This window comes from Eschrichtius robustus, chromosome 1 (genome assembly GCF_028021215.1).
Source record: "Eschrichtius robustus isolate mEscRob2 chromosome 1, mEscRob2.pri, whole genome shotgun sequence".
In the NCBI taxonomy this organism is placed as follows: Eukaryota; Metazoa; Chordata; class Mammalia; order Artiodactyla; family Eschrichtiidae; genus Eschrichtius; species Eschrichtius robustus.
The window spans coordinates 28,980,341-29,003,031 of NC_090824.1; the positions used below are offsets into that span (position 1 = coordinate 28,980,341).

The following is a 22,691-nucleotide window of genomic DNA, read 5'->3' on the forward strand; positions in this document are numbered from 1 at the left end:
TACATTTAAATCTGATTTAGAAATTGAAAGAATAATTAGGCCAGCATTTTGCTATTTAGGAGCAGGAAAAGGGGTGGAAATGAAAAAGAAACGCAAAAAACTAATGATGGATGTATTTCTAGGAGCACAAGAGTTTTTATAGCAACACCAAATTTCTCAAAAGTGTCTACTGTGATTTGTACCCGAATGAGTAAAACTGCAATCATTTATTCTTGTGCATTGTGCCAATATGAGAAAGGAACTGCAGTCATTCAATGGTCCTAATTTAGACTGCTTAGGAAGAGGAGAGGTTTAGAAAAAAAGGCAAGTTTTTAAGTATCTGACACACAACTAGTAGGGCTAGTTAAGAACTGCTGAGCATAAAAATCAAGTTGCGGGAGCCGAATTCTCTTGTCCAGAGCATCACAAGGGTAAAATATGGCCCACTTAGTCCAAACTTGCTGTTGGTTGCCTGGTCACTTCGCAGGAGCCAGCCAGGGGTGAGTCTGGAAGCTGGAGAACCCTCAACACGCCACTTCAATTTATTAACTGCAACCAAAGTGGACTGACCTCTGCAAAATAAACGGTTGTGCTTTGCCCTTTAGCATGGAGCCTTCTGGAAAGAACGTCAAGGAAATTGGGCATCTTAGGACCTCAAGAGGGGGAAATTTTAATCTGTATACTGCTTTTCTCTCAAGGGGTTGTAAATGATTTTTAAACACAACCTCTGATGTTGCTGTTTTGTAAGTACTACCCTCTGGGTAAGCTAGCAGTGATAAGCTTCTCCTTATAGGGAGGAAGTTGGATAAAGGGACGAGTTTCCAGAGTCAACTCTACCACAAAGAGTTAACCCTTCCCCTCGGACGTGAGCGTCTGCCCCTTCCTTGCTTTCTACTGCGCAACCAAACTGTGCCCAAGCTCGAACCAACCATGGCGGTCACATCCTTTGCCAGTTGACTTAACAGACACTTTCGACAGCCTATCAGAACTTTGAACTGCCCAACCATCAGCCAATTACAACTAAAGCTTGGTCTAGGACGCTCCAGGTCCGGGAGGGGGGGTAATACCGGGTCAGGAAAAGGGGTGGTAAGGAAGCTTTGACGGACGGGTAAACTAAGCCAATAAGAGCAGAGAGCTGCCGCCCCACTACCCAATGGAGAGATAGGAAGTGTGAAGCGGGGTGGGCCTGTTGTCATGGGGGAGGTGGTGGCGCTAGGTGGCTACTGGCGCCCGAGGTAGAGGCAGTGGCACTGGAGTTGGCCGGGGGCAGCGGCAGGTGAGTACCGGTAACGCTGACCTGAGGTCTGGGGGCAGTCGCGGGGCGGAAACTCCAGCTCGGCGCTCCCGAGGCAGAAGCCAGCGGAAGGGGGCCTGGACTGCGGGCCGGGTCGGGCCCCGGTCGGGGCCAGGGCGGGGGCGGCGGCGGCGGCGAGTTCGCACTGACTGGGCTGGTGGGAGAGCCGCCCGGCTCCTGGCGGCGGAGTTCGTGGTGGCAAGGTAGGCTGGGGCCGGACCCAAGCGGGTCAGGCCGGGAGGTCCCTTGGGACGCTTAGCTGCGCGGGTCTGGGGCACTGCCCGGCGTCCGGTGTGTGAGGGGTAGGTCCTTGGGGAGACGGGGGGTCTGGGGTCCCAGAGAACGGGGTGACCCGGGGTGACCGGTTACGACCTGGTCCGCGGGCGGGGTGACTCGGGAATACCCAGGACAGCTTGGGTGCGAGGAGGAAGGGGAACCCGGGAAGCCCGGGAGCGGCCCGAGAGGAGAAAGCTGGGGGGCCGGGAGACTGGGAGTGGCCCGGGTCCGAGGGAGAAGGGAGGCCGAGGGCGGCCGGGGTCTCAGCGAGGGCGTTGAGGAAAGGCAGGGAGGCACCTGGGGATCCTCCTGAGAAAGGCGGCCATCCGAGAGAGGAGCGCTCTTGGGGTTCTTGCGGGGCTTTGGAGTGTCGGACCCGTGGAGACCTTGAACAGCTTGGGGAGGAACGGGAGCGCCCTGCCCCCCACCGCTGGTCTGGGATGGGAAATCCAAGACTGGCCTGGGAACTCCTGGGTCTGAGGGTCCCCGGGAAACCAGGGTTTTGAAAAAAGTCCTGGAGGGGTAGCTTGGGTTTGAGACTGTGGTGAGGGGTTTAGCTGAGGAATGGAAGTTCTCTCAGTTGGAGATAAGTCAAGCAAAATGACACGGGGGTGGGCGGGAGAAGTTGTTTCCTTGTAGGAAGGGAGTGGGAGGTAGGGCGTAGTAGGAGGGAGCGAGAAAGTTGCTCAGGAAGAGACTAGTGGTCTTGTGGAAACTGGCCGGAACAGTAGATATGAGAAATTAACATGGGGCCCTTAATCGGTTCGAAGGACTTTAGAAATAGAAGAACCTTCAGCTTCATAATACTAAGATGCCATCTAGGACCAGAGAAAGGGTTCTAAAAGCAAGGTTGTGACTTACATTCCAATGCTTTAGAAAAGAAATTTGTTTTAGGACGCGAGCAATAATGTTAGAAAATAAGGACATTGACAAGATGGGGAATTTGAAAGGGGAAAAGGGGATAGCTGAACTAAAGGAGTGGGACCGGGGACTTAATCAGAAAGAAGAGAGGCATGAAGAGGACAGGCTTAACTTTCGCCAAATTAGAAATAAATTTGAATTCTAGTTCTACCACTTAGCTTTGACAGCTTAACCTCTCTCTGTGTGGAAGTTTCATCTGTGTAATAGGGATAACAATACTTCCTACTTCTTAGGGTTGTATTTTCACATGAGTTAATATCTGTGGAACTTTTAGAATAGTGACTGGCACAAAGTAAGCACTGTACTGGATTATTAAATGTGTAGAGGATAAAGAAAGTCCTGAATTCTTTAATGCGTTGTTCTCAAACTTTAACTTGAACCAGAATCACCTGGACGGCTTGCTAAAATGTAGACTGCTGGCTCCACCCAGAGTTTCTGATTCAGTAGGTCTGGGATGGGGCCTGAGAGTTTGCATTTATCTCAGGTGATGGCTTATGTTGGTCAGGGGAACCACTTGCTTTATTGAAAACAGTAGTAATGTAGCAACCTTAAAATACTTGTCTACCCTGCTAGAGACAGGTAGAAGCAAATTGCAAAGAAAAGATCCTAATACTGTATAAGGGATGCCCTATTTTAAGCCTGTGTTTTTCAAACTGTGGATCATGATTTATTAGTAACTTATAAAATCAATTTAGTGGGTTAAATTGATTAAAAATAAAATAGAATAAAAATAAAATAGAATAGAACAGAATTGACTACCATTGTACGTGGCAAGGAAATATATTGTTTTGGGAAATTTTGCTCATACATGTGTATACTAGGTCACAATGTAAAATGTATTTCTTACATTAAAAGGAGTTTGTAAAACTGTTTTGAGCCATGCACTGCAGCAAAAGCAGCCCTTCAGTAGGGACATCCAGGGACTGGGTTTATTGTTTATTTATTTTTCTTTTTGTGGTAATTTTCTCAGGTGTTGATACATTCTATTAAATTTCTTCAGTTTCTGATTTGGTTTCTCCTGTGTTTGCCTTATCATACATTGTGTTGTGCTTCTTTTTAAATACTGAGAATCTTTAGCATGAGGACTAAAGGGAATTTGAGGTAGAGAGGTGAAATTGAGTGGTGTTTCTCAGATGTGGTCCACTTTTGTTTCACTCATGCCCTCTTGTTTACCTTTTCTTTTTTACCAGTGTACTGTAAAGCACTGTCTGTAAAAAACCTAAGTATACACAGACGTGTTGACAGTAAACAACCAACACAAATAGACTGGTTTGAGAACAGTTCATGTATAGAAAGTAAGCAAAAACCAAATAAGACACATTTCAAAAGAGAAAAGCAAAAGGGTGTTTCCTTTTTAGAGAGTAAAGGAATTCTAAAGTTTTCATGGCCTTAATACAAAATATGTAATATAAAAGCATTTTTAAGGGAACCAGATATACTTGTGTATTTTAGATTTCTAGGTTTTTAAAGAGAGGAGACATAGTAATAATGCTCAGATGCACCTGGGATAGAGTTTAAACTACAAAGTAAATAGTTTATTAAGCAGGAGCTTTTGTTTTGATGGTTTTCTCCCTTGAGAATGATCTGGATGTGGCATAGAGTTGTAAATTTAACTTGTTTGAGGGACCCAAATGTAATCTATATACTTAATTTAAGCTATATTAAGAATATATATGTATGTTTTGTGCTGTTCTTCGTTTGATTTTTCTTCTATGAGACTAGATGGTTTATATTTAGAAAGAGTTGATTTATGTTTGTTTTAATGGACATAAGGACAGAGAAAACAGTATTGAAAACTGAAAGAGATTCTTACAGCTCTCTTTAAAATCTTTAATCTAGGGGATTTATAACCCTTTCATTAATGTTTTATGAAATTGTGAAGAAACTTTTGGAGTAGCTTTGCATCAGGATTTTTAGATTTTTTTCTCTCTCAAAAATAATTTTTAGTTCTATTTCATGTTTTTATTATACTTTATTAAAATTTTAATTTTTGTTTGGAAGACTATAAAACATGTAATTATTTCATTTTTGAGTTGAAAAACGTAAGCAGTCTTTTCATAAAACAAATTTACTAATTTTTTGTGACAAAGGTTCCAAGGATGAAAGCTTTTGAATTCCTTGCTTTGAGTTAAATGAAGTATCCCTACCACCAAAATGGTTGTTAAGTCATTGTACAGTTGATGGACACTTTTGTACAGATCATTGTTCTTTACTAACTGATGGAAGAATGTAAAATCTTAGTAATCGAGTGTGGGAAAAATATAAAATTCATTCTTCATAATTGTGGACATTAACTAGTTTGATTACTTACTTGCTTTTTAATGAATGGACTTTATTCAGTTGACTTATTATTCACCCATAATTTAATCATACTTATCTAGGAATAGCTCTGATTGCTCAACCGTTTTTACAGTGAGATTTGTTAATCTGTAGTTGAAAAAATGGTGGTTTTTAAATCCCAGAGAAACTGCTCCTGATGGTACAATTTAGTGAGGCTCATTTTCCAGTTTCAAAGATTATTCAGGTAAATGGTTTTTAAAAGTGGAAGTTCAATTAACACTAGTTAATTAAGTTTATTTTCTATTTCAATAAAGTTTTGTCTATTACAAATCGCTTCTGATCTGCTTTCTCTGCTTCTTTCTCTTCAACTACTCATACAATAAATCCTAATGGAAATGTGCTGCCTGAAAATCTAGTTCTGTGAAAGTACAAAACCCCAATGTCTGGTTTTTAGTTTGCTGGGAGAATTCCTTTTATCAGAAAAGGTCCCTTGGTAAACTTATTACCTTAAAAAAAGTCTTTTAATAGAGTACTTGGAAAGCTACGTTTTATTTTGGACTTGCCAAAATACATCTATTGTGTTTAATAAATTTTGATTTCTATGGAATGGATCTTGAGTTCTGCCAGTTTCTGAACTCTGATATATGTTTCCTTGGTGGGGCTAGGGAGAAAGGAAACAATTGTACTCCTTCAATTAAAAAAAATTTTTTTTGCTATCTTATTTTTTATCTTGACATTATGATAAATCCTTTATTTGCAAAGAAATACAATTTTTTGAAAATAAAGAAAAATTTATTTGCAAAGAAAATTTATATTCAGTAATATAACGTATTGGAAATCTCATTATTAAAGATGGAAATTCTATATAAGGCTTTAGGATGTTTGTTCAAATATGAGACACAGGTACTGATAAATAGGATGTCATTATCATATTGCCATATATTTTTGAGAATATAAAATATGCACTTGGAAATCTTGGGGCAAAAGGTTTGAGACTAAGGGAGAATGAGGAGAATACTGATATGTTTAAGGAGGAGTCGGAGGATCTGCAGGAAGTATGTCTAGAGGAGTGAGCCTTTCTTGGCAGTTTTCCTGGAGTGACATATGTAAAGGAGGATGATCCTATTTGCAACATTCTCGCACGGACATATTTTTCGCTCTGCTTGTTAGAACTCTTTCTTTGTTGTGTTCCACTCAGGAAAGCATGTCAGAATACAAATGAATACCCTGAGAATTGCTAGTCCTAGGATGGGAGCCTTTGCAGGACCATGTGGATTTAGAAGGCTGGACACTTGTCTCTGCTTCTCCAGTTCTTGGGAATAGGTGCCCAACAATTGTAACTAGGCCAGGTCTTCCCAGTTGTCCTTTCTAATGGAGTCTGGGATTAGGCAGTAGGAAGAGACTCCCAGTCATCTTAAATGGATTAACCAAGGGGCTGCTTAATAATTAATGTTCAGTGACTTCCCTTTCTCTCTCTACCGAAACTGTTTCTCCCTACTTGCTTGCTGATACCTTACCTTCAGGATCAAAGTCTTGAGTTCTCTGATTAGATAGCAAAATATTAATTGTGGTAACTTGTTTATATTAAGGTGGATATAGTTAATTAGGAAAATGATTATTATCCAGTTTTTTTCCAGTTTAGTCAGGGAGGAAGAGGGATTTAAAGCCGTAGAACACTGCTTGGCTCCTGAATAAAGGCAAAGTCAGGGAAGTCGGGAACACAGAAAAAGCAAAATTTATATCTTTAAGATTGACTACCTTTGACCTTAGAAAAGTAAAAGTGATGCTTTTGTCCTGGTCAGCTGTGCACAAGTACTCCATGGGTACCTTTCAATTGTGTCATGTGGTACTGCTTTGCATAATTTATAAGGGTTTATTTACTTAGTTATTTTTAATATAGCTGACTTTGTTATCAGGAATTTTAGCTCCCAGTATTATTTCATCAAGATAAACTTTTTTTTCAACCTAGAATGTCACGGAATCATAGAATAGCCTGATGATCACAGAAGTATATTTGTAACTAGCATATTATGAAATTGAAAAAAACATCATTTGTGTTCTGAGAAAGAATGATAGAATGGAAGAAAAATCCAAGTTTTATCATTGTATGACCATGTTTTTGAATCCTGGATCTGTCATTTACTAATTGACTAATTGGGCAGTTTATTAAATCTCTTGTAGCCTCAGTTTTGTCATCTATAAAATAGAGCTTATCCTCCTTAACTAAGCTGAGAATTAAATGAAAAGCATTTTATATAGTACCTTGCTTATAGTGGGCACTCAACACATGATGATGTTAATTTTTTTTATTAGTAATTATAGCAATATTAGACTTCTCTTTCTAGGAAGGGCTAATATCCCAGATACTGTGATTATAAGCAATGTGGCAGTTAGAAAAACTGGAATTGACTTTATTTATTTATTTTTAAATTAATTAATTTATTTTTGGCTGTGTTGGGTCTTCATTTAAAAATGGGGTCATCTTTTATTATTGAGTTATGAGTGTGAAAAACCTTTATATGTTCTGGATACAAGTCCCTTGTCAGATGTATGATTTGCAAATATTTTCTCCCAGTATGTGGCTTGTATTTTCACTTTCTTCCTTTCTTTTCTTAAATTAATTAATTAATTTATCTTTGGCTGTGTTGGGTCTTCGTTGCTGCATGCAGGCTTTCTGTAGTTGCGGCAAGCTGGGGCTACTCTTTGTTGCTGTGCGCGGGCTTCTCATTGCGGTGGCTTCTCTTGTTGCGGAGCACGGGCTCTAGGTGTGCGGGCTTCAGTAGTTGTGGCACACGGGCTCTGTAGTTGTGGCTCGCAGGCTCTAGAGCACAGGCTCAGTAGTTGCAGCGCACGGGCTTAGTTGCTCTGTGGCATGTGGGATCTTCCTGGACCAGGGTTCGAACCTGTGTCCCCTGCACTGGCAGGCGGATTCTTAACCACTGCGCCATCAGGGAAGCCCCTATTTTCACATTCTTGATGCACAAAACTTTTTTTGAAGCATAAAACTTTTTCATTTTGTTATAGCACTATGTTTGTGCTTTTGGTATAATATCTAAGAAACAATCGCCTAATCCAAGGTCATGAATATTTATGCCTATGTTTTCTTCTAAGAGTTTATACAAATTTTAGTTCTTATGTTTAGCTCTTTGATCTATTTTGAGTTAATTTTTGTGTATGGTATGGAGACGGGGCCCAACCTTAATTCTTTTACATATGGTTATCCAGCTGTCTTAGCACCATTTGTTGAGACCATTACTTTTTGTTTATTGGCTTGTTAGAAAAGTTTAATAAAATTTTCTGCTTTGTTACTGATTCTTTGAAGTAGCATTTTGTTGGCCTTTTGGTCTAGTGTGGCAGTTGGGGTCATGGTGCTGCGGGAAGCAGTTTAGAGTTGCAAGAATGGGTTATAAATGAACCCACTGATTTAAATATATGGTTTTCTAATTTCATCTTTACATTACTTTATACTTGAATACTAAATGAAGTTCAGTTGCCGTTTTTCTGCCTGCTGGGCAACCATGTCCCATAGTCCTGCAGAAGCTTCAGTGCTGGACCGTTTAATGGAAATCAGGGTCAGATTTTTAAACATGTGACTTAAAAGAAGAAAAGCTTCTATTATGACCCCTTTTCCTACCCCTCCCCCCTTTTCCTTCTTTAACTCACCTATCCTATTACCTTTTTATCTTAAGAAGACTCTTCTTTTGGATTATTAACAGATAGTCTTTTTCTGAAGGAAGATCAAATACTAAGGCTTTTTTTTTTAGGTTGGAGATTGAAGGAAATGTTTTGTAGTGACGATTGAAAACATTATAGAGAAATTTAAGTATTTTTGTTAACGTTGGTAAATTTAAAATCCAGAATTAATATCAATAATATCAAAGTTTCCTTTTCCATGTAATCCTAGTTGAAGGTTAGAAATAGCATGGTATTTTCCTTTCATTTAAAAAATAATAAAAATACAGTTATTTTACAACTTGTGAGATTACTTAGCATTTTGAAAGAAACATTACTTATAGAACATTTAACTCTAAATTGGGCTTTTAAGTTTTTTCCTATGTTTTAAGAGGCATTAATTATTCTCTTTTGGAGGTCTTACAAGCAAAGGGAAAAGTATACATCTTTTACAGAGTATTTGAATTTTGTGTCTCATCTCTATTTGTAGAGTTCTGCTTCTTTAGAATATGAGGCCGGTACTTTGCCAAGAAAGAGCTAATTTCCTGGGAAATCAGATTGCTGGCTTGACTTCTTGCTGTGCCTTTCCCTTCTTCTTTTGTTGCTTTGTAAAAGAGCTGAGCTCAGTCCTGTGGAAAATCACTAAATTATCTAATTATTTTCCCCAGTTCAAATTAAACATTCTTGGTATATATTTGCACTGCATTGAATTTTGTGAGTTTTTCTTGTTATAGATTTGTTAGCATACCCTGAAGGACTTTGACTTCATTTGCTGAGTTGGCTGTTCGTATCTGAAATAATATAATTCTAATGATGTGTTCCTTTAATGAATGTTCTTATTCTTTTGGTCTCTTTTTCCCCCTCCAGTAGACCTAGTTAGTGAGGGGTATCACTTGTGTTCTTACAATAAAACCCAGACACTTGTGAAATATAATACTAGTTTCTATGATGTTGGCCCCGAATTATTATTTTTAATGATGTTAACATTTTTTGTTTTTAATTTTTCTCATTGCATATTTTACTGTATACATAATTTTGAACCTGCTTTTATTAACATACATTTTAATATCATTACAATTATTTTCCGTATTTTTTTTTTTTTTTTTAATCTATAGCTTTTTGGCTAGGCACTATGTGAGTTGTATTTGTCTGTGCTTTCCATGGGACAGACACCACAGAAACTTTTTTTTTTTTTTAATTAATTAATTAATTTTTTTGGCTGTGTTGGGTCTTCGTTTCTGTGCGAGGGCTCTCTCCAGTCGCGGCGAGCGGGGGCCACTTTTCATCACGGCACGCGGGCCTCTCACCGTCGCGGTCTCTCTTGTTGAGGAGCACAGGCTGCAGACGCGCAGGCTCAGCAGCTGTGGCTCACGGGCCCAGCCGCTCCGCGGCATGCGGGATCCTCCCAGATCAGGGCTCAAACCCGTGTCCCCTGCATTGGCAGGCAGATTCTCAACCACTGCACCACCAGGGAAGCCCTTTTTTTTTTTTTTTTTTAAAGAGGGTGAGAATCATTGTTTTGGACCTCTAAATTTTCAAGAGACACCTAAATGATAATGTGATAATGTTGGGCTATGGAAAGCTGGAGTTTAAGGAGAGGCACTGCTGGAAATTGTCATTATATAGATGGGATTGAGAGCCATGAGGAAAGGGTGAGATCAACTATCTGGTCCTCAGCTTGGAGGAACTCCAAATATAGCTGTCTGGTGAAGGAGGAAAAGTGACTTTTATGTAGGGGGAAACCAGGATTTGTCATGTCATGGAAACCAAGAGAGGAGGGAAGGTCAGTGCTCATTTGATTTACCAAAATGGAAATTATTGGTGATCCTGTGTTGGTTATTCTCTGTATGTCCCTCCAGATTCATTTTTGCCCTTTTCTTCCCTGCTTTGTGCCTCAGAAGGCTGACCTCTGTTGATTACATGACTCAGGCTTCTTTGCCTTCTGACTTCAGGTTGCATTCAGCCAGTAGAGGTACAATTGACAGGAGATTGGACAGCAGAAGGAAAAATAGCATATTTATTCCCTTTCCTCCTTCCTGCCTGGCTGAAGTTTAGGCAAAGGTTGCATTTCTCTACCTGTACCTGCATGGTGCCTTTTCTGGTTCTGGTAACCTCAGGCTTTGCAAATGTGAGAGTTTGTACTCTTGTACCTTCTACGAGTTTAGAGGAGTTAATAGCTTCCTGATTGCTAGTCCCTGAGATACACATACACATACAGAGAGAGAGAGAGAGAGAGAGAGAGAGAGAGAGAGATCTCCTTAATCCTGCCCACACCTTTGTAAATAGTCTCTCCATTTAAACTCTATTTATCCCTTTAAGAGTGCCATCTGTTTAAGTCTGTTTAAAGGGCAGTTTCAGTGAATTTGTGGAGGCAGACCAGTTTGGAGCAGGTTGAATAGTGAATGGAAGATTAGGAATTAGAGATGGTGAGAGCTGATACTTTTTTGAGAAGTGTGGCTGTAAAGGGTAACTAAGAAATGGGGAGGAGGTGGAGCATAGCTGTGTAGGGAATGATAAGATACTTTTTAAAAAAATTTTTGTTATTTTTATTTATTTATTTATTTTGGCTGTGTTGGGTCTTCGTTGCTGCACGCGGGCTTTCTCTAGTTGCAGCGAGTGGGGGCTACTCTTCATTGCGGTGCACGGGCTTCTCATTGCGGTGCCTTCTCTTGTTGTGGAGCATGGGCTCTAGGTGTGCGAACTTAGTAGTTGTGACTCGCGGGCTCTAGAGCACAGGGTCAGTAGTTGTGGCGCACGGGCTTAGTTGCTCCGCGGCATATGGGATCTTCTGGGACCAGGGCTTGAACCCGCGTCCCCTGCATTGGCAGGCGGATTCTTAGCCACTGTGCCACCAGAGAAGCCCCGGGAATGATAGGATACTTTTAAAAATATATAAATATGGGAGGTAATGGTACATCTTTACATGATAATGGGAATGGTCTTGTAGAAGAGGAAAGATTGATGATACAGGACAGAGAGAATTATGGAAGGAAGGAAATCTTTATGTGAAAGAGAAATAATACAGAGAGCAAACTCTAATAGTCAGTCACAGATACTCATTTTAAAGTGGGGGGAAAAGGAGATGACTGGTTCAGTTTGGGGGAATGTTACAGATTTGACTGTGGAAAGAACAGGAAGGTTTCCTCTGATGGCTTCCATTTTCTTAATGAAAGTGTCAAATTAAAAGAGTTGGGAGGGGGACTTCCCCGGTGGCACAGTGGTTAAGAATCCGCCTGCCAATACACGGGACATGGGTTCGAGCCCTGGTCCAGGAAAATCCCACATGCCGTGGAGCAACTAAGCCTACGTGCCACAACTACTGAGCCCGCGTGGCACAACTACTGAAGCCCGCGCGCCTAGAGCCCGTGCTCTGCAACAAGAGAAGCCACTGCAATGAGAAGCCCGCGCACCGCAATGAAGAGTAGCCCCCGCTCTCCACAACTAGAGAAAGCCTGCGCGCAGCAACGAAGACCCAATGCAGCCAAAAATAAATAAATAAATAAATTAAAAAAAAAAAAAAGAGTTGGGAGGAAATGGAGAGGAGGGGAGAGATGTTTAAGAACTGAGGAAAAAGTATAAAGCAGCAACTACAGGGAACTTTTAGAGCAATATTGAAACTGGGCGGGACCCTGTGGGGCCCTCCCAGGCACAGAGGCCTTTCCGTGTCCCTGTTTCTTGTTTGTAGAAAAAAGGCTTTCAGTCTGCTAGACCTTCCCTGAGTTCCAAAGGGCAGATTCAAACAGTTGCTAATTGGGGGAGTGTAGGAATGCAGAAAGAAGCCACAGTGCAATGCTGGGCAGAGTCCTGGTTCTTCCTCAGAGGATGTGCGTAGCAATTTGATACATACATACCTCTGAGTTCTATAGGAACTAAGGCCCCCCACCCAGGTGGAGTGTGGTAACTTCAGGCTAAGCATAAGCATGTGGACCCCAGACTGGTTGGAACCAGAGGCTGATGATTGAGATTCCTGGAACAACACCCTGTTACCTCATCACCAACCACTCAGAGGAAGGTCACACACCCTGCAGCCCTCCCTGCAAATTTTGCCTATAAAACTTCTTCCCTGAAAACCATCAGGGAGTTAGGGCCTTTTGAGCATGAGCCGCCCCATCCTCCTTGCTTGGTCCTTACAATAAATTTTTCTTCACTCCAAACTCCAATGTTTTGGTTTGTTTGGCCTCACTGTTTGTCAGGTGCACGAACTTGGTTGAAGTTGTTAAGTGTGAATTTATGACAATAACCATTCTGCCTGGATATGTTATTTTCTTCAAGATTCCACTGCTGTGTTGCAGTCTTGGAGAAGGTTAGCTGGAGTTTTGCTAGGAGAGTGTGAAGGAGAGAGACATGGGAAACATTGAATTGAGTTCAAGGAGTGATTATATTGTTGGACTGTGAAATCTTAGTTGGATAAAAAAGAGAGGGACTTCCCTGGTGGTCCAGTGGTTAAGACTCTGCGCTTCCACTGCAGGGGGGCACAGATTCGATTCCTGGTCAGGGAACTAAGATCCTGCATGCCATTTGGCGAGGCACCCCCCCCCCCTCCAAAAAAAGGGGGGAGTGAAACCAGGAGATTGATAAGGACCAAGTGGAGACTTTCATGAATCGGTCCTCTCATTAAGAACTAAGAATTCTTTCTTTCTTTTTTTTTTTTTTTTTTTTTTTTTTGGCTGCTTTGGCTCTTTGTTGCTGTGTATGGGCTTTCTCTAGTTGCGGTGAGCGGGAGCTACTCTTCATTGTGGTGCGCGGGCTTCTCATTGCAGTGGCTTCTCTTTGTTGCGGTGCATGGGCTCTAGGCACTCGGGCTTCAGTAGTTGCAGCACGTGGGCTCAGTAGTTGCAGCACGCGGGCCCTAGAATGCATGGGCTTCAGTAGCTGTGGTGCATGGGCTCAGTAGTTGTGGCGCACAGGCTTAGTGGCTCCGTGGCATGTGGATCTTCCCAGACCAGGGATCAAACCCGTGTCCCCTGTGTCGGCAAGCGGATTCTTAACCACTGCACCACCAGGGAAGTCCTAAGAACTAAGAATTGTTTCTGACGGCCAGTTGAACAAGTGAGTTGGAAAGATCAAATCTTTTTTATTATGTCTTTCTCATTTATGCTCCAAATGACCAGAATTTGTGAAGACTTACCCACTTGGAACCTTCCATTCTAAATAGACAGTTTAAACCCACATTCTAGCTAGATTGAAGTGGGTGCACACACGCACAGAGTTAGTGACCTATAGAGCTTTTTTTTTAAAAAAAATTTATTATGTAGCTGTGCCGGGTCTTAGTCGCGGCACACTGGATCTTGGGATCTTCGTTGTGGCATGGGGGATCTTTAGTTGTGGCATGCAGGATCTTTAGTCGCGGCATGTGGGATCTAGTTCCCTGACCAGGGATCAAACCCGGGCCCCCTGCATTGGGAGTGCGGAGTCGTAGCCACTGGACCACCAGGGAAGTGCCTGTAGAGCTTACGACTGTGATTTCAAACATGACATTTTTTTTTTTATTTTAACATCTTTATTGGAGTATAATTGCTTTACAATGGTGTGTTAGTTTCTGCTTTATAACAAAGTGAATCAGTTATACATATACATATGTTCCCATATCTCTTCCCTCTTGCGTCTCCCTCCCTCCCACCCTCCCTATCCTACCCCTCTAGGTGGTCACAAAGCACCAAGCTGATCTCCCTGTGCTATGCGGCTGCTTCCCACTAGCTATCTGTTTTACGTTTGGTAGTGTATATACGTCCATGCCACTCTCTCACTTTGTCACAGCTTACCCTTCCCCCTCCCCATATCCTCAAGTCCATTCTCTAGTAGGTCTGTGTCTTTATTCCCATCTTGCCCCTAGGTTCTTCATGACCTTTTTTTTTTTTTTTTCCTTATATTCCATATATATGTGTTAGCATACGGTATTTGTTTTTCTCTTTCTGACTTACTTCACTCTGTATGACAGACTCTAGGTCCATCCACCTCACTACAAATAACTCAATTTCGTTTCATGGCTGAGTAATATTCCATTGTATATATGTGCCACATCTTCTTTATCCATTCATCTGTTGATGGACGCTTAGGTTGCTTCCATGTCCTGGCTATTGTAAATAGAGCTGCAATGAACATTGTGGTACATGACTCTTTTTGAATTATGGTTTTCTCAGGGTATATGCCCAGTAGTGGAATTGCTGGGTCGTATGGTAGTTCTATTTTTAGTTTTTTAAGGAACCTCCATACTGTTCTCCATAGTGGCTGTATCAATTTACATTCCCACCAACAGTGCAAGAGGGTTCCCTTTTCTCCACACCCTCTCCAGCATTTATTGTTTGTAGATTTTTTGATGATGGCCATTCTGACCGCTGTGAGATGATATCTCATTGTAGTTTTGATTTGCATTTCTCTAATGATTAGTGATGTTGAGCATTCTTTCATGTGTTTGTTGGCAATCTGTATATCTTCTTTGGAGAAATGTCTATTTAGGTCTTCTGCCCATTTTTGGATTGGGTTGTTTGTTTTTTTGATATTGAGCTGCATGAGCTGCTTGTAAATTTTGGAGATTAATCCTTTGTCAGTTGCTTCATTTGCAAATATTTTCTCCCATTCTGAGGGTTGTGTTTTCGTCTTGTTTATGGTTTCCTTTGCTGTGCAAAAGCTTTTAAGTTTCATTAGGTCCCATTTGTTTATTTTTGTTTTTATTTCCATTTCTCTAGGAGGTGGGTCAACAAGGATCTTGCTGTGATTTATGTCATAGAGTGTTCTGCCTATGTTTTCCTCTAAGAGTTTGATAGTGTCTGGCCTTACATTTAGGTCTTTAATCCATTTTGAGTTTATTTTTGTGTAAAACATGACATATTTTAAAGTCTTTAAAAAATCTTTTTTGTCTATTTGATAAATACAGATATTTATCAGTATGAATATTTATTATTTATCAAATCGACCTCCTTTGTTAACTCCTACTTCCTATAAATAGAGCATAGGAAAATAATTTCCTCTGATAAATAATTTCTTCTGGATCTATTTAGGATCTTTCTATGAAATTTGTGACATAAGATCTAAACTTACTTTTCCTTAAAACCATTAAAAAACTTATTCATTTTTGGTATAATCTTTTTAAAAAACAGTTTGGCAGGTTCTTTTTTTTTTTTTTTTTAATTTATTTATTTATTTTTGGCTGCGTTGGGTCTTTGTTGCTCCGTGTGGGCTTTCTCTAGTTGCAGCTAGCAGGGGCTACTCTTCATTGCGGTGCGTGGGCTTCACATTGCACTGGCTTCTCTTGTTGCGGAGCGTGGGCTTCAGTAGTTGTGGCACACGGGCTTAGTTGCTCTGCGGCATGTGGGATCTTCCCGGACCGGGAATCGAACCTGTGTCCGCTGCATCGGCAGGCGGATTCTTAACCACTGTGCCACCAGGGAAGTCCTGGCAGGTTCTTATATATAGTTAAACATACAGTTAACATAATGATCCAGTAATTCCACTCCTAGGTATTTAGTCAAGTGAAATGAAAACTTATAGTCACACAGAAACCTATATGCTAATGCCCCAAACTGGAAACAAACCCAGATGAACCTCAGCTGGTGAATTGATAAACTTTGGTACATTCATAAAAATGGAATACTATTTGGCAGTGCATGCAACAACATGGATGGGTATCAAATGCATTATGCTAAGTGAAAGAAGCCAGACTCAAAAGGCCACATACTGTATGGTTCCATTTTAATGATATTTTAGAATAAACATAACTAAAGGGACAGAAAGCTGACTAGTGGTTGCCAGGGTGTGGGGGGATGGTTTAACTACACAGGGTAGGAGGGAGTTTTTTGTGCTGTTCTATATTGTCTGTAACTGTTCTATATCTTGACAGTGGTGGTGGTTACATGACTATGTGTTTTTCAAACTCAGAAGTGTACACTTAAAAGTGAATTTTAGTGTATATAAATTATACCTCAGTTAAAGTTCTAGCATGTAATATGTTACCATATTAAAAAGTATTTTGGAAAACTATCTCAAGAAAATGTTGTTTTATTTATTTTTAGATTTTGCTTATGTAACTTTTTGGGAGGAGAGAGCGGTGGACAGGCATCATTGGCATTTATAAAATTCTTTGATGCTCTAGAAAATGCGTACATGCTGAATTTGTCTGCATTTAGCAAACATTCTTACCGTAAGTTTAAAAGAATGTTACAATGTTAGAATTAGTAAAGTCCTAGAGACTTACAGTGTTTGTTTTACAGGTAAAGATGAAGCCTAGTTTAGGTTAGCTAAAGTCACATAGCTAGTTAGTGGCAGAGGTAGGTCTAGAATTTAAATGGTGGATTACTAATTTGATGCTTGTTTTACCAAAACACTTTTTATCCGAGTTATTCTTTCTAGAGACTATTTTAAATTCCCGTTCAGAACCTTTCAATTGTGTCATCTTTAAGCTGGAAACCACTCCCTTCCTAGTGGTAGGAAAGTCCTGTGTCTGGTTGATAATAGGAAGGCTGAATTTGAGAGATACTACATCACTTAAAGTTTGTGTAGACATAGTCAACACATTTAGTTATAAAGACAGTTTGCTTTAACCGTGGGAAACTGGATGCTAGATTTTGGAGTTGTCAGAGGCTATCATTTAGAAATAGGTTATTGACACTTCATTGCATATAAAAAAATAATCTTTTCAGATTATCATGATTATTGGTTTGTTGGGAAGGTAGAAAAGGTTTAAGAGTGTTAGGTTTTTCCTGGTTACCTTAAGTAATGAGGATTTATCTTATAAATACTGAGATGTAAGAGAAAGCCCTGGAAACGGTCTTAATAGTTATACCTTCAGGAAATGGATAATGGAATGTCATTCAGAATATAACAGCAGCTTTAGTTGTCTTTTTTTTTTAATATTTATTTATTTATTTGGCTGTGCCAGGTCTTAGTTGCAGCACGTGGGATCTTCGTTGTGGTGTGCGGGATCTTTAGTTGTGGCATGCGGGATCTTTTAGTTGTGGCATGTGGGATCTTTTAGTTGTGGCATGTGGGATCTTTTAGTTGTAGCATGCAGGCTCTTAGTTGTGGCATGCGGGATCCAGTTCCCTGACCAGGGATCGAACGCGGGTCCCCTGCATTGGGAGCACAGAGTCTTAACCGCTGGACCACCAGGGAAGTCCCTTTAGTTGTCTTCTATTCTTGAGTCTCAGCTAACTTTCCTTGTCCCTCTTGTGTTCACCTCCCTCCTTGTATAGTAGTTTCACGCTTGTCTTTGGACTCCAGTTCTAGAACCAGGCTTAGAGTTCCTGCCCCTCAGAGATATTGGTGATACTGTGGATATTGCAGACCCAGTCACAGACCTAGCAGGTGGCCTGGTTTCTTTCTTGGTTTTGAAGCTGTGTCTGTATTCTGCAACCTTCCTGGGGGTTATTTCCTGTAACCCATAACCTCAGGCAGAGTTGGCAGTTGTTTTCTTTATAAGGGAGCCCTACCCAGCCCTAGCTCTGGCCTAGCTCTGATAAGTCCTCTGTCTCATATGGAGCACTTTTAGTCCCTGTTCCCCAGGAAAGCCAAAGTCCCAGCTGCCACTGCCTGTTTCTAGACCAGGAACCCAGTGGGCCTCTGGCTTCAGCATCACATCATTTTGCATCTCTGTTCCTTATCACTGCCTGAGAGATATTTATATTGTTTTTTGAGCCAGTTATGCATTGTTTGTTTATTCTTTTAATTTATTTATTTTTAACAAATTTATTTTATTTTTGGCTGGGTTGGGTCTTTGTTGCTGTGTGAGGGCTTTCTCTAGTTGTGGTGAGCGGGGGTTACTCTTCATTGCGGTGCATGGGCTTCTCATTGTGGTGGCTTCTCTTGTTGCAGAGCATGGGCTCTAGGTGCGCAGGCTTCAGTAGTTGTGACACACGGGCTTCAGCAGTTGTGGCATGCGGGCTGTAGTGTGCAGGCTCAGTAGCTGTGGCACACAGGCTTAGTTGCTCCAAGGCATGTGGGATCTTCCTGGACCAGGGTTCGAACCTGTGTCCCCTGCATTGGCAGGCAGATTCTTAACCACTGCGCCAAGTCCTGCATTGTTTGTTTATGTATTTGATACATTTATATATTGATTGTTATTTGGGTGAATTTACTGTACCATCTTGAGAAGCCTTTTACACACTTGTATATAAATTCTTAGAACAATACCTAGCATAAAGTCAGTTCTCTATATATGGGAGCTGTTGTATTTTCAGGTGAGTCCTAGAATTCCTTGTTCGTTTCTGTGTTTAGACAGTGTGTGTGTGTATATATATAGTGTGCATTATATATATGTAGTGACCCCAAAACACTTGCCAATCATTATTTGAAATTTCTACAAATGTGTCTGGGGATTATGGCATGTTTTGAGGCTTTTGGGTGGGACATTTAAATTGAATTTTAATCTGTGTTTTGGCAAGCTTGAATTGGAAATTTTTCAGGAGGAATTGCAAATATTTTTTTCAATGTAATAAAGTGCTGAAGTGCTTTATTCTTTGTGTTTGTGGTATTCCGGTAATTGATATTCTTTTAAGCTCTATTGCATATACTTTCCATTAGCTACTAATCAAAAAAGTCAGTGCAGTATGTGTGAAGATCATAGAGATTATGGAAGTTGTAACGGAGTGCATTTTAAGTCAGGAAAAGGGAATGTTAAAAGTGTGCATGAGGGAGGAAAAAGGGTGGTTTTGAGGGAGAGGTTTTGGCTTTGACAAGCATAGTTACGCTGAGGTAAAGATCCTCTTTGGGAAAGAGGAACAAAAAGGAGGGATAAAATATTATGACAGATTTCCAGTTTGTGTGTTTAGGTATAACTAATATGCTTGAATATTGTAACCCCTAAAGCCTTCACTCTAGTCTGTTACACTTTACCCATGAATTCAGAAGCATAAATTAAAAATTTTTTTCTTTTAAAAGAGAAATGTCAGTTAAATTATTCTTTCTTCTTGGATTTTGGGTTTGAATTAGTGGAAGGATGAGTCTGATAGATTATCAGCTACTACTGTTTTTAAGGTTATGCGGAATCGATTATTCTGCCCTTTAGAGATGTGGCTAAGATTGTGCTTGCTGATAAATGATCTTACTTCCTTAATTCTTCAGCTGAAATAATAAGACACACTACTTCCTTTTTCCTCTTGCATCAAGCCCTGATGCAAGGGCTTTTATTTTTGTCTTATGTTGTAAACTATTGTGCGCACATAGGTATTTGGAACCAAGAAAGTGGTTCAAAGTAAGAAGCATGGCACAATACCATTTAGAGTCTTAATCTACTGGTCATGAATGAGAACTAATTCGATATGTCATCCCATCATGTAGTCATTCTCAGGTGAACTTTAGATATGTGTTTCAGAGAGGACTGATCCAGCTAGTGACTACGTTAGTGGTATTTTGCTTGAGATTTTTATAGAGTTCTTAATGGTTATGCATTTCTCCCCAAACTGAAAGTTTTTAAAAAAGACTTCGTTAACTCTTTAATTGTCAGAATCTGCGGTGGGATTCTGAAGTGTTTGATTCAGTAGAAGACTCATTAGGATTCTGATCCAGAATCTTTCTGATATTAGGAAATAATTAGATACTATATGTCATGGTAACTGCTAAAAGTTTACTTTTTTCTTTTTAAGTATTTATCTTTTTCAATATGAGACAAGACTGTTAACATTTAAAAATTTCTCATATTGAGAAATAACTGATATATGTAGTATAAGTGCAACTATCTGTCATATATCAAAATAGATTGAGGCTTTATATTGATCCTTTCCCATTGAGACTTCTGTTGTACTGAGTGATGAATTTCCTTTGATCTGTATTGCCATATTGGGCCTTTGTGAAGCAGATACTAGTTTGAGGGAAAGACGCAGGATTTGAAATCAGAGGGCTTAAAGTCCTGTCTCTGTCAGGTTATTAGCTCTGTGACTTTGACCTTTTTTTAAAAAAAATTTATTTAATTAATTAATTTATTTTTGGCTGTGTTGGGTCTTTGTTGCTGCGCGCAGGCTTTCTCTAGTTGCGGTGAGCGGAGGCTACTCTTCGTTGAAGTGCGCAGCCTTCTCATTGCAGTGGCTTCTCTTGTTGCAGAGCACAGGCTCTAGGCGCGCGGGCTTCAGTAGTTGTGGCACACGGGTTCAGTAGCTGTGGCTCATGGGCTCTAGAGCGCAGGCTTAGTAGTTGTGCCACACGGGCTTAGTTGCTCCGTGGCATGTGGAATCTTCCCGGACCAGGGCTCGAACCCGTGTACCCAGCATTGGCAGGCGGATTATTAACCACTGCGCCACCAGGGAAGCCCTGACTTTGACTCTTTTTAGATTGTTTTCCTTATAAGTAATTTGAAAAGAATAATGATGTCTGTCTCATAGAATTGCTATAAATATTAAAATTAAAAATGCTTTGTGATCTATAACATACTCTTTGTTACAGTGTTTTTCAGTTGTGACATTTGTTGTATTTTAGCAAAATAGCAATACTGTCCTTAAAGATTGCCATCATTTGGGTGAAAAGACTGCCAACTTTTGGTTTGATGTATCAACTTTATTTAAGGCGAATATCCTTAGGTTTTTGCCTGCCTTTATATTTTCCCTAACGATAAATTCTTCACCTTATGAGGATTCCTCCTTTGCCAAAGTTACAAATTGGTTAGACTTTATCATTTACATTCAGCTTCGTGATGTCATGAAAAATAAGGGCTGTCTAGAATCCAAGTTGGGACCTAGCCTTTCTCAAAGTCACCGGTTCTCAGTGGAGTCAGTACTTCCCCTATGATGTGCTTGGATCTTTGAGTGTGCACCTTTGGTTGCCACAGTGAATAAGGTGGGGTAGGTGCAGCATTGGCATTCAGTGAGCAGGACTCAGGAATGCCATACGTCTCACAAGGTATGAGACAGTTCTGCGTGAATTTTGAACATTTCCCCAGACCTTCTTAAGGGTGAAAAACCTGTTTGTACTTATCTGATCCTAGTTCTGTTTTACATTTAAACACAAAGTGGTTTTTTGCATGGCTTTAATAGACACTGAATTTTCCAAGGATGTAACTACTGGGTAAATGGAGAGCAAATTGTACTTTGTTTTGTTCAGAACTATAACAAGAGTTGTTAACTGTTGTGGAAAATCATATTACCAATGGCATTGCCCCTTGTGGTATTCGATTTCCCAACACAGCTCATTTGTGTCCGTCTTCATTTGTAGCTGTCATGTTCATGGCATTTCTTTTCTTTTTTGTATTTATTTATTTATTTTGGCTGAGCTGCGTCTTAGTTGCAGCATGAGGGATCTTCATTGTGGCATGCGGACTTCTTAGTTGCGGCATGTGGACTCTTAGTTGCGGCATGTGAACTGTTAGCTGCAGCATGCATGTGGGATCTAGTTCCCCAACCAGGGATCAAACCCAGCCCCCTTGCACTGGGAACACGGAGTCTTACCCACTGGACCACCAGGGAAGTCCCTGTTCATGGCATTTCTGTGTGTGGGAGCAAGTGTCTATTTTCTTATTAATATGAATTTTAGGATGGTTATACTGGAACATTTACATATTAAAATATTTTATTAAAAATTACTTTTTTCCCCTCTTATATTACATTAGGCATTATCTTTTTTAAAAAATTGTTATTTATTTTATTTATTTATTTTTCGCTGCATCAGGTCTTTGTTGCCGCGCGGGCTTTCTCTAGTTGTGGCAAGCAGGGGCTACTCTTCGTCGTGGTACATGGGCTTCTCATTGCAGTGGCTTCTCTTGTTGCGGAGCACGGGCTCTAGGCCCATGGTCTTCAGTAGTTGTGGCTCATGGACTCTAGAGCGCAGGCTCAGTAGTTGTGGTGCACGGGCTTAGTTGCTCCGCGGCATGTGGGATCTTCCCGGACCAGGGCTCAGACCCATGTCCCCTGCACTGGCAGGCGGATTCTTAACCACTGCGCCACCAGGGAAGCCCTAGGCATTATCTTAATTTTTAAAAACTGAGGGTAGGTAAGTTACCTAATTGCGTTTCATTTCAGATTTATGCTTTCAAAACAAAAAACTTTTGTTTTAGTGGGGTTTCAGGATGGAGCCTATATTTAATGGAAGTTTATGTGCTCTTTGCAGGGAGAGATAGGAGGTCCATGTTGACCATGGTCCATTATTGATGTTTGTCCTTCTTCCCTTTCCTTTTCTTCCCTCTCCCTTCCTTTTCTGTTTTCCCTTCCCATTATGAACTATTTGATATATAGATTAGAATATGGTACTGTGTATGTAAGTAATGAGGCATATAATAAAACCAATACCTGTAAACCTACCACCCAACTCAAGAAAAAGAACATTACCAATGTTGTTGGTATATTTCCCCTTG

At 40.5% G+C, this 22,691-nt stretch overlaps 1 protein-coding gene across 12 annotated transcripts in view; it reads left to right on the plus strand.

Moving 5' to 3' along the window:
• The first annotated feature begins 1,169 nt into the window (after window positions 1-1,169).
• Window positions 1,170-22,691, plus strand: part of NUMB (NUMB endocytic adaptor protein) — a 189,265-nt gene continuing 167,743 nt past the window's right edge. For 9 of the 12 annotated variants that reach the window (XM_068543116.1, XM_068543213.1, XM_068543184.1 and 6 more), the window contains exon 1: window positions 1,170-1,255. The gene's annotated coding sequence lies outside the window, so the exon portion shown is untranslated. Of the gene's footprint in view, window positions 1,256-1,396; window positions 1,477-13,450; window positions 13,472-22,691 lie in introns of those variants that run through there. The other 3 variants (XM_068543135.1, XM_068543176.1, XM_068543141.1) reach the window with 2 other exon arrangements.